The following is a 13,049-nucleotide window of genomic DNA, read 5'->3' on the forward strand; positions in this document are numbered from 1 at the left end:
GACGCCGAGAGTTCAGGTTCATACGAACCCGAACCTCGGCAGGTACGCTCATCTCTAGTCACCTACCTTACCCCACATAATCATATCTTACAGGTCAGAGAGCACCAGTGCCATAATTTACCGCCAGAGTGTGGGTCTGGAGTCTTAGTGCTTATTCTCCCTATGTTTCCCAATAAAAGGTCATTGAACCTTCATGACAAGCTGCCATACACCACTAATACTACAGACATTGGATAGTATACCAGAGGGTATAAATGCTCAGAAAACCCCAACATGGCCTGAATCTCAGCCATCCATCAGCTTACGGCTCATTTAGTAGTATCGGCTGTATGGGGGAGGCTTATGGCTCCTCTCCCCGCTGTGTCTGCTGTATGGGGGAGGCTTATGGCTCCTCTCCTCGCTGAGGGCCACTGCTGTATGGGGGTGGGGGTGCTTTATGGCTCACCTGGGGGCCACTGCTGTATGAGGGTGGGGGTCCTTTATGGCTTACCTGGGGGTGACTGCTGTATGGGGGTGCCTTATGGCTCACCTGGGGGTGAATCTTAGCCTGGGGGTGAATCTCAGCCTGAATCTCAGCCATCCATCAGCTTACGGCTCATTTAGTAGTATCAACTGTATGGGGGAGGCTTATGGCTCCTCTCCCCGCTGTGTCTGCTGTATGGGGGAGGCTTATGGCTCCTCTCCCCGCTGTGTCTGCTGTATGGGGGAGGCTTATGGCTCCTCTCCCCGCTGTGTCTGCTGTATGGGGGAGGCTTATGACTCACCTGGGGGCCACTGCTGTATAGGGGTGGGGGTAGTTTATGGCTTACCTGGGGGTGACTGCTGTTTGGGGGTGGCTCATGGCTCACCTGGGGGTGACTGTTGTATGGGGGTGCCTTATGGCTCACCTGGGAGTGACTGTTGTATGGGGGTGGCTCATGGCTCACCTGGGGGTGACTGTTGTATGGGGGTGTCTTATGGCTCACCTGGGGGTGACTGTTGTATGGGGGTGGCTCATGGCTCACCTGGGGGTGACTGTTGTATGGGGGTGGCTTATTGCTCACCTGGGGGTGACTGTTGTATAGGGTTGGATTCTGGCTTCCTGGGGGTGACTGTTGTATGGGGCTGGCTCATGGCTCACCTGGGGGTGACTGTTGTATGGGGCTGGCTCATGGCTCACCTGGGGGTGACTGTTGTATGGGGGTGTCTCATGGCTCACCTGGGGGTGACTGTTGTATGGGGCTGGCTCATGGCTCACCTGGGGGTGACTGTTGTATGGGGCTGGCTTATGGCTCACCTGGGGGTGACTGTTGTATGGGGCTGGCTCATGGCTCACCTGGGGGTGACTGTTGTATGGGGCTGGCTCATGGCTCACCTGAGGGTGACTGTTGTATGGGGCTGGCTCATGGCTCACCTGGGGGTGACTGTTGTATGGGGCTGGCTTATGGCTCACCTGGGGGTGACTGTTGTATGGGGGTGTCTCATGGCTCACCTGGGGGTGACTGTTGTATGGGGGTGTCTCATGGCTCACCTGGGGGTGACTGTTGTATGGGGATGTCTCATGGCTCACCTGGGGGTGACTGTTGTATGGGGCTGGCTCATGGCTCACCTGGGGGTGACTGTTGTATGGGGGTGGCTCATGGCTCACCTGGGGGTGACTGTTGTATGGGGCTGGCTCATGGCTCACCTGGGGGTGACTGTTGTATGGGGGTGTCTCATGGCTCACCTGGTGGTGACTGTTGTATGGGGCTGGCTCATGGCTTACCACTGGTGACTGTTGTATGGGGGTGGCTCATGGCTCACCTGGGGGTGACTGTTGTATAGGGGTGGATTCTGGCTTCCTGGGGGTGACTGTTGTATGGGGGTGTCTTATGGCTCACCTGGGGGTGACTGTTGTATGGGGGTGTCTCATGGCTCACCTGGGGGTGACTGTTGTATGGGGGTGTCTCATGGCTCACCTGGGGGTGACTGTTGTATGGGGGTGTCTTATGGCTCACCTGGGGGTGACTGTTGTATGGGGGTGGCTCATGGCTCACCTGGGGGTGACTGTTGTATGGGGGTGGCTCATGGCTCACCTGGGGGTGACTGTTGTATGGGGGTGGCTCATGGCTCACCTGGGGGTGACTGTTGTATGGGGGTGGCTCATGGCTCACCTGGGGGTGACTGTTGTATGGGGGTGTCTCATGGCTCACCTGGGGGTGACTGTTGTATGGGGGTGTCTCATGGCTCACCTGGGGGTGACTGTTGTATGGGGCTGGCTCATGGCTCACCTGGGGGTGACTGTTGTATGGGGCTGGCTCATGGCTCACCTGGGGGTGACTGTTGTATGGGGCTGGCTCATGGCTTACCACTGGTGACTGTTGTATGGGGGTGGCTCATAGCTCACCTGGGGGTGACTGTTGTATGGGGGTGTCTCATGGCTCACCTGGTGGTGACTGTTGTATGGGGCTGGCTCATGGCTTACCACTGGTGACGGTTGTATGGGGGTGGCTCATAGCTCACCTGGGGGTGACTGTTGTATGGGGGTGGCTCATAGCTCACCTGGGGGTGACTGTTGTATGGGGGTGGCTCATAGCTCACCTGGGGGTGACTGTTGTATGGGGGTGGCTCATAGCTCACCTGGGGGTGACTGTTGTATAGGGCTGGCTCATGGCTCACCTGGGGGTGACTGTTGTATGGGGGTGGCTCATAGCTCACCTGGGGGTGACTGTTGTATGGGGGTGTCTCATGGCTTACTACTGGTGACTGTTGTATGGGGGTGGCTCATGGCTCACCTGGGGGTGACTGTTGTATAGGGGTGGATTCTGGCTTCCTGGGGGTGACTGTTGTATGGGGGTGGCTCATGGCTCACCTGGGGGTGACTGTTGTATGGGGGTGTCTCATGGCTCGCCTGGGGGTGACTGTTGTATGGGGGTGTCTCATGGCTCACCTGGGGGTGACTGTTGTATGGGGCTGGCTCATGGCTTACCACTGGTGACTACCACACGACAAGCATAAGAACATCAGCAGAAGATGTAAATATCCACAGATTGATACATGAAAAAATTATCAGAAATCTACACAGGAAAAAGAAAGAGAACCCCCTCTAAGGGCCCTATTACACAGAGCGATAATCTTCCCGAACAGATTGATTTGACAGACTACCGCTATTTGACAGACTATGTTTTAAACATGTTTAAAAATCATCATCCACTTGCGGTGCATTGCTACGTGTAATAGTCATAGGCGTCCGACAGCTGATGCTAAGGTGAAGAAAAAATAAAGATAATACTTACCTGTCGACACTCCCCAGTGTCCTGATGCCATGTTCCTATGTTTACTGCTCACCACAGCCAATCACTGGCCACAGTGTTGTCCAGTGCGGCCTGTCACTTCAGAGACAGGATCAGGAGTCCCCAAGGTGGTTGGTGTAAGTGGAGAACACAGGAACTAGGCAGGAGGATACCAGGGGAGCCTGGACAGGTAAGTATTTATTATTTTTACACCAAAGCAAAGGCTGCGCGCACATTGCTAACTATACATATATATATACAGCCCTTGCTGCACAATAATCAAGCTGTGTATAGGCTCCTCAAGCGAGTTCCGATCTAGCAGATTGGCCTTTGCTTACATTGTAATGATGGGCCGTGTAATAAGGCCTCAATATTGGGGTCACTAACACTACACACAATGATGGAGGCCAAAAATATAAAAAATGAAGATTGATGACACTCAGTATAGAGCGAAAACCCCTGTCCATGCTGGCTTTCATTCATGGGCTGAATCATCCCAGCACCATCTATCCCATCTCTACACCAGTCATTTCATATAGGAAAAACTAAACCCCCCCCCCCCCCCCCATCCCACATTATGGGAATTCGAAAACATTGTCAGAGTGGCAATCCGAGGGCCCACCTACAAAATGGAGTCAGTGTGCTCCGTTTATACAGCTGTGTGCAGATATTACCACACCGACCCCAGTTCTGCACATAGGTGAGGCTGTCTCCGAACCATTCACATGGTATACAGTATATAAGGAAGATCTCAGTGGTTTCCATGGTTGGCCTTCATCGGTGCCCTCCATGGTTTATTAACCCTTTATGGTGCGTTCACACCTACAGGATCTGCAGCTGATTTCATTTAAATAACTGAACACAGCATCAAATCTGCTGCAGATCCTGTAGGTGTGAACGCACCCTTAAGCAGTGTTTTGTTGTCAGTCCAAGAGCCATCACTTTTTACCAATACATTCATGCAGCCAAAGGATGAGTTTTCATGTCTATTTGCACTGTTTTGGGGTACAAATAATACATTGGATTAACCCTTTGTGAAAAGTGTGGGAAAAACTTCAATTCCACCATTTAAATGGAAAAAAAAACATGAAAAAAGATCCTTAATGTTACAGTTGCAATGCTTCTGTATTACAGTATAAGATGCCCCCGGCAAGGTCTAATGGGTGTACAAAGAAGACAGACTGGGGCCTACAATTTCTACCCCTCCAGCTGCCATGACAATGCCTATATATCTCGTAATGACATTCTCAGGCCACTCACGGTGTCCCTAGGCCCAACAGTATCGCCATATATCAAGTCACCACTGTATGCTTAGTAAGCCTGCCAGGAGGTGAGGGAGAGGTCAGGAGTGAGCAGCAGACATCTTCAACACGGCCGGAGCATACAGCTGCAACACGGCCGGAGCAGACGTCTGCAACACGGCCGGAGCAGACGTCTGCAACACGGCTGGAGCAGACGTCTGCAACACAGCCGGAGCAGACATCTTCAACACAGCCGGAGCATACAGCTGCAACACAGCCGGAGCAGACGTCTGCAACACAGCCGGAGCAGACGTCTGCAACACGGCCGGAGCAGACGTCTGCAACACAGCCGGAGCAGACGTCTGCAACACAGCCGGAGCAGACGTCTGCAACACAGCCGGAGCAGACAACTGCAACACAGCCGGAGCAGACAGCTGCAACACAGCGGGAGCATACAGCTGCAACACGGCCGGAGCAGACGTCTGCAACACAGCCGGAGCAGACAACTGCAACACAGCCGGAGCAGACAGCTGCAACACAGCGGGAGCATACAGCTGCAACACAGCCGGAGCAGACGTCTGCAACACAGCCGGAGCAGACATCTTCAACACAGCCGGAGCATACAGCTGCAACACAGCCGGAGCAGACGTCTGCAACACAGCCGGAGCAGACGTCTGCAACACGGCCGGAGCAGACGTCTGCAACACAGCCGGAGCAGACGTCTGCAACACAGCCGGAGCAGACGTCTGCAACACAGCCGGAGCAGACAACTGCAACACAGCCGGAGCAGACAGCTGCAACACAGCGGGAGCATACAGCTGCAACACGGCCGGAGCAGACGTCTGCAACACAGCCGGAGCAGACAACTGCAACACAGCCGGAGCAGACAGCTGCAACACAGCGGGAGCATACAGCTGCAACACGGCCGGAGCAGACGTCTGCAACACGGCTGGAGCAGACAGCTGCAACACAGCCGGAGCATACAGCTGCAACACGGCCGGGGCAGACGTCTGCAACACAGCCGGAGCATACAGCTGCAACACAGCCGGAGCAGACAGCTGCAACACGGCCGGGGCAGACGTCTGCAACACGGCCGGAGCAGACGTCTGCAACACGGCCGGAGCGGACGTCTGCAACACGGCCGGAGCAGACGTCTGCAACACGGCCGGAGCAGACGTCTGCAACACGGCCGGAGCAGACGGCTGCAACACGGCCGGAGCAGACGGCTGCAACACGGCCGGAGCAGACGGCTGCAACACGGCCGGAGCAGACGTCTGCAACACGGCCGGAGCAGACGTCTGCAACACGGCCGGAGCAGACGTCTGCAACACGGCCGGAGCAGACGTCTGCAACACGGCCGGAGCAGACGTCTGCAACACGGCCTGAGCAGACGTCTGCAACACAGCCGGAGCAGACGTCTGCAGCACAGCATTACTGCTGCCTGACTTCACTTGTTTCCAATAACAACCAGCAGAATTGTAAAGTATAATAATTTGTGTAACTCGGGATCAGTAATGTAATGTATAAACACAGTTACACAGGATATACAGGGGGCGGGGCTGTGACTACCTCTCTATACACAGGATATACAGGGGGCGGGGCTGTGACTACCTCTCTATACACAGGATATACAGGGGGCGGGGCTGTGACTACCTCTCTATACACAGCATATACAGGGGGCGGAGCTGTGACAACCTCTCTATACACAGGATATACAGGGGCGGAGCTGTGACTACCTCTATATACACATGATATACAGGGGGCGGGGCTCTGACTACCTCTCTTTATGTATGATGTACAGGGGGCGGGACTGTGACCACCTCTATACACAGGAGGATCTACAGAGGGGGCAGGGCTGTGACTACCTCTCTATACACAGGATATACAGGGGGCGGGGCTGTGACTACCTTTCTATACACAGGATATACAGGGGGCGGGGCTGTAACTACCTCTCTATACACAGGATATACAGGGGGCGGGGCTGTGACTACCTCTATACACAGGATATACAGGGGGCGGGGCTGTGACTACCTCTCTATACACAGGATATACAGGAGGCGGGGCTGTGACTACCTCTATACACAGGATATACAGGGGGCGGGGCTGTGACTACCTCCCTATACACAGGATATACAGGGGGCGGGGCTGTGACTACCTTTCTATACACAGGATATACAGGGGGCGGGGCTGTGGCTACCTTTCTATACACAGTATATACAGGGGGCGGGGCTGTGACTACCTCTCTATACACAGGATATACAGGGGCGGGGCTGTGACTACCTTTCTATACACAGGATATACAGGGTCGGGGCTGTGACTACCTCTCTATACACAGGATATACAGGAGGCGGGGTTGTGACTACCTCTCTATAAACTGTATATACAGGGGGTGGGGCTGTGACTACCTCTCTATACACAGGATATACAGGGGGCAGGGCTGTAACTACCTCTCTATACACAGGATATACAGGGGGCGGGGCTGTGACTACCTTTCTATACACAGGATATACAGGGGGCGGGGCTGTGACTACCTCTCTATACACAGGATATACAGAAGGCGGGGCTGTGACTACCTCTCTATACACAGGATAAACAGGGGGCGGGGCTGTAACTACCTCTCTATATACACATGATATACAGGGGGCAGGGCTGTGACTACCTCTCTATACACAGGATATACAGGGGTGGGGCAGTGACTACCTCTCTATACACAGGATATATAGGGGGCGGGGCTGTGACTACCTCCCTATACACAGGATATACAGGGGGCGGGGCTGTGACTACCTCTCTTTACACAGGATATACAGGGGCAGGGCTGTGACTACCTCTCTTTACACAGGATATACAGAAGGCGGGGCTGTGACTACCTTTCTATACACAGGATATACAGGGGCGGGGCTGTGACTACCTTTCTATACACAGGATATACAGGGGGCGGGGCTGTGACTACCTCTCTATACACAGGATATACAGGGGGCGGGGCTGTGACTACCTCCCTATACACAGGATATACAGGGGGCGGGGCTGTGACTACCTATCTTTACACAGGATATACAGGGGGCGGGGCTGTGACTACCTCCCTATACACAGGATATACAGGGTGCGGGGCTGTGACTACCTCTCTATACACAGGATATACAGGGGGCGGGGCTGTGACTACCTCTCTTTACACAGGATATACAGGGGCGGGGCTGTGACTACCTCTCTTTACACAGGATATACAGGCTGGTGTCAGCAGTAATAGATGAATAGCTGTTCCTGTACTATAAGGTGTGTGGGTCTCATGTCTGAGCACATGTCATTATATATCAGTGATGTCATCTAGGGGGCGGGGCTGTGATCACATATCATTATATATCAGTGATGTCATCCAGTGGGCGGGGCTGTGTAATATAAGGTGTTTGCAGCAGTGAGATGCATTCTCCTGGGGAAGGCCTTTGTTTTCTCAGCCCCAGCATGTAGGCAGAGAGTAAGAAGACAATGATGGTCTTTTATGGAACACTTTATGAGAACCACAAACTCCACCCCAACTTGAGACAACGAGGACTTCTTTGTCTTTAGTTTATGGAATTGTAAGGAATAGTCCCTGCTCAGGATTACTCATGCGGTCTAAAATTCCTGGCTCTGTGAACTACAGGGCCCAGCAGAACACTTCTTTTTAAATGCTTCCTCACTCCAGGTCACCCCAATACTCCTCATATCACCCCTGCAACTTCCAGCTCTGTTTCTTCTCACTCTGACCCTAACTTTCCACATCCTTTCTTCCTTCTGCAGCACCTCTGCAAGCAATGACCACACCCCCACAAGCAATGACCACGCCCACCACAAGCAATGACCACGCCCTCCACAAGCAATGACCACGCCCACCACAAGCAATGACCACACTCACTACAAGCAATGACCACGCCCCCCACAAGCAATGACCACGCCCACCACAAGCAATGACCACACTCACCACAAGCAATGACCACGCCCCCACAAGCAATGACCACGCCCACCACAAGCAATGACCACGCCCACCACAAGCAATGACCACGCTCGCCACAAGCAAAGACCACACTCACTACAAGCAATGACCACGCCCATCACAAGCAATGACCACGCCCATCACAAGCCATGGCCACACCCACTGACAATCTTCTGGGAGTCCTGAGCCACTCCCTCGCCCTTATTAAACTGGGGGGGGGGCAATGTAGGGTGATGGTGATGCAGGTTGGGTACCTCAGTGGCAGCAGCCCCTACTTTCCCTCCTGGGCCATTTCCTCCCTCCCTTCCTTAGGGGCCTATTAAATGGGAGCGATAAGCGGCCGAATTGTCCCGATTCGGCTGATTATCGTTCAGTGGAATAGAGAGAACGATCAGCCTATGATCGTGTCATCGACTGATCATTCATTTAGGTTCAAACCTAAAATCGTCATTTGCCACCCGCACATCACTACAGTGAAATAGCAATGCGCGGCGCTGACCGACGATCCAAGCAGCATACATTACCTAGCAGGGCTTCTCCTGCGCTTCGTCTTCTTCCCCGGGTCCCACGCACAGCATCAACTCAGGAGCGGCCTGACTGAGCTGTCAGACCGCGAAGCCAATCACTGGCCGTGGTGGTCGCGGTGATTGGCTGAGCGATCTGACAGCTCAGTCAGGCCGCACCCAAGTTGATGCTGCGCCGCGGGACCCGGGAAGGAAGATGAAGCGTAGGAGAAGCCCCCCTAGGTAATGTATGCTGCAAGGGCTGCTAGGACATCGGTAACGATGTCCCTTCAGCCCTCGCTAAACGATCATTGGGGCCGTGGAATAGGCCCAGTAAACGAGCACAGGTTTAGCAGAACGGCGCTCGTTTACATCGTTGCTCTGCCCCTGGAATAGGGCCCTTACCATACTTCGTAATCTGGCAACTGAAGGTCTAATTGTTGAATCACAGGGCTTGGAGCTTGCTGTATGTGCTTTCCTCCCAAGAGGATCTTCTCGCTGATCATCCATTTCCAGGCTGGACTCAATTAACAGCCTCTTATACAGGGCATCAGCATAGTCAAGTGTGGCCAGCCAAGCCACCCAGTGCTGTTCCAATGCTTCCACTTTGGCAGCTGCTAAATACGCCAGGGGATTATTGTCCATGCAGATTTCCACACGACTTCTTGTAATATACTCTGTAAATCTTTCAGTGACTGCTCAAACTATTGCCAAGAATTCCAACCGAAAGGAGTTATAATTAGCGGCCGTTCACTCTGACGAGTGTAGACTCCCGTAGGCTCCCACAGGCTATTACACTTGCCACTCCATCCTGCTGTTGAGAGAGAACAGCGCCCGTTCCTTGCAGGCTGGCATCTGTATTCAACAGGAAGGGAAGCGTATAATCCTTAAAGGCCAAGACTGGGGTGGATACTACTCTTTTTTTTTTAGTTCTTCTAAAGGTGTTCACTGGTTAGGAGTCCACTGGGCCATCACCTCCTAATGGCTGGTTTGCGTTCTATCTGGTGACTGGCTAACAGGGCATGGAGAGGGGCAGTGACCTTCGTGAACCTTGGGACATACAGTTGGTAGTAACCAGTCCAATGGAGGCATGCTCATCAGTAATGGTTTTGGGCAGGGACCAGTCCTAAATGGCTTTGAACCTCTCAGGGTCCGATGTTACCCCCTTTTGCTGATACAACATGCCCAAGGTATTTAATCTCATGTCAGGACAGATGACATTTTTTGGCTTTAACATAAGTTAAAATTTTTCTAGTCTCGTGAAGCTCAGAGTACACTATAATGATATCCAAACAGATCAGATCCGAGATATTGCTCCATCAAGCGATGGAAGGTGCTGGGAGCATTAGTCCATCTGTGTAATGAAGGCTGTCTTTCCCGATCAGTTGCCACTAGCAAAGTCTCGTAAAGAACTTCGCTTTCCTGAGTGTGTTCAGGGTCTCCTCCACACCACGTAACGGATATGCACGAGTGCTGGCATTCAGCCCACGATAGTCATGCCAAATCGTAGGGTGCCATCTTTCTTTTGCACCAAAATGATGGGTGCAGCCCAGGTGCTTTTGCTCTCTTGGATGACATTACCATGTAGCATTTTGCATAGCAATATCTTAACCTCCTGGTATAGTGTATGAGGAATATTCCAGTATCTTTCCCGGACAGGAGCCGAACTTCCCGTGTTAATTGTACGTTCCATCTCTCTTGTACATCCGTAGTCCCCATCCTGACTCGCAAATACTGACAATTGTTGGCTGAACAATTGCCTCAATGCTTCAGCTGAAGCTAAAATCCTTATAGATCCAACTACTCCCACAGCCAGTTAGTGCTCTGACATTTCTCTGCACCATCTTCTGCCTGACCATTGGGCATCACCAGAGGGACTGCCAGGGTATCAATGTCCTCGGGTATCGATGGCTCTAGACCATGTGGAATAGTCACTTCTATGGCACTTAGATTCACTAAACGCACTGCATCCATTTGGGACTGCGCCCTACATAGGGTCTGGCCCGCCACCCACTCAGCATTTTCTGTGGGGAAGGCTGCCAACTCCACCAGTACAGTGGTTCCTCTTAACTTGGTTTGAATGATCAGAATGTTCATGCCGTATATCACATGGTCACCAGCCTTTACACATTCTTTTGCCATGATTCTTACCCCCTTCTACCGAAACATCTTGCCAAAGAGGTTAAGGCTGGGTTCAGACTACGGAATCCGCACAGGTAAGTTCCGGTGAATTCTGTCGCCGCTACCCTCTCGTGGCGGTGCGCATCTTGCCCGTCCCATAGACTCCGGTCGGAATCCGCCCAGCCATAGAATGGTGTGTACGCAGGAACCTCTCTGCGCAGATTCTGTAGTGTGAACCTACCCTAACATCTATCCAGGCCACTCCCACTACCGGAATGGGAAGATTATTGGTAGCTATAAGATTAATCCTAATTGGATCAAGTCCTGCTGCAGTGTGGAAACAGGTCTGGTAAAGCTGACTGGACATTGTTGTAACCTCCGAGCCAGTGTCAATCTGGACAGCACCCTGCTACTCCCACCACCCAGCGCTGTGGGAGACTCAGAATGTGGTCATGCAGCTGGGCAGTCTCGCAAAAGGTTCTTACACTCATTGCACCTCTAGTACGACCCTCATGGTCATGTTAGCGCAACCTCACAATCTTTTTTTACGCAATCAATTCCACAGTTGAAAAACGCTGTATCAACTCACTCTCACACTGTACACGGGTGGAGTACTCTTTCCGAAGGAGTGGTGGTCACATCGCAATACAGAGATTCTAATTGTTCAATAATGGTGTCCGTAGTATCCTGCTGCTCTAAGGTTAAGACCACCATCTTACCAGAATTACTGTCATCATTGCGGCCTACCTGTTGTTTATCACAGGTGTCACCGGAGCGTTGGTACTGCTTGTGGCCTCCACTATGGTTCCTCCTGCCGACTGCCGTAATGTAGGCAGAGAGTAAGGAGACAATGATGGTCCATGATGGCAGACACCCTCACAATTCCATGGACTAAAGACGAAGAAACAAAGTCCTGGGGCGAATAGTCCCCCCTCAGGATTACTCACACAGTTTATAATTCCTGGGTCTGTGAACTACAGTGCCCAGCAACACAACAGGACAGTGCCCAGCAGAACACAACGGGACAGTGCCCAGCAGAACACAACAGGACAGTGCCCAGCAACACAACAGGACAGTGCCCAGCAGAACACAACAGGACAGTGCCCAGCAGAACACAGCAGGACAGTGCCCAGCAGAACACAACAGGACAGTGCCCAGCAGAACACAACAGGACAGTGCCCAGCAGAACACAGCAGGACAGTGCCCAGCAGAACACAACAGGACAGTGCCCAGCAGAACACAACAGGACAGTGCCCAGCAGAACACAACGGGACAGTGCCCAGCAGAACACAACAGGACAGTGCCCAGAAGAACACAACAGGACAGTGGCCAGCAGAACACAGCAGGACAGTGCCCAGCAGAACACAGCAGAATAGTGGCCAGCAGAACACAGCAGAACAGTGGCCAGAAGAACACAACAGGACAGTGGCCAGCAGAACACAACAGGACAGTGCCCAGCAGAACACAGCAGGACAGTGCCCAGCAGAACACAACAGGACAGTGCCCAGCAGAACACAGCAGGGCACTTCTTTATAAATGCTTCCTTGCTTCTGGTCACATCTATCCTTTATAAGACTCCTCAGCACATGGCTGCAGCATCCAGCTCTCCCTTTCTTCTCACTCCGATCCCTTACTTCCCGTCTCTCCCCTTCCTTCTGCAGCATTGCCCCAGCCCGTTCCCTGCTGCCCAATGCCCTGCCCACCACAAACAGTGACCATGCCCACTATTGTTACTGACCACGCCAATATTCTGGGAGTCCTGAGCCACTTCCAAAATTCAGTAGGCACACAGGACGCTGTACCGACATCTGACTGACCACACATGCCAGAACAGGGTTGGTGCCGGGTATCTGCAACAATATGAAGACATAAGACCTGTCACCCCCCCCCCCCTTATGTTACCTCCCCCTGTATATCTGTATACATCCCATGTGGCTACAGTTATATGAGCGGCTGTGGCACTAAA

General features: G+C 52.8%; 1 protein-coding gene across 2 annotated transcripts in view; it reads right to left on the bottom strand.

Moving 5' to 3' along the window:
- NLGN2 (neuroligin 2) overlaps nt 1–13,049 on the bottom strand; it is a 149,755-nt gene that overhangs the window by 45,419 nt on the left and 91,287 nt on the right. The window contains exon 1 of one of the 2 annotated variants that reach the window (XM_069950204.1): nt 1,238–1,255. The exons of the other annotated variant lie outside the window; for it this stretch is intronic. The gene's annotated coding sequence lies outside the window, so the exon portion shown is untranslated. Of the gene's footprint in view, nt 1–1,237; nt 1,256–13,049 lie in introns of those variants that run through there. 2 annotated transcript variants of the gene reach the window in all.

This window comes from Dendropsophus ebraccatus, chromosome 1 (genome assembly GCF_027789765.1).
Source record: "Dendropsophus ebraccatus isolate aDenEbr1 chromosome 1, aDenEbr1.pat, whole genome shotgun sequence".
Lineage (NCBI taxonomy): Eukaryota > Metazoa > Chordata > Amphibia > Anura > Hylidae > Dendropsophus > Dendropsophus ebraccatus.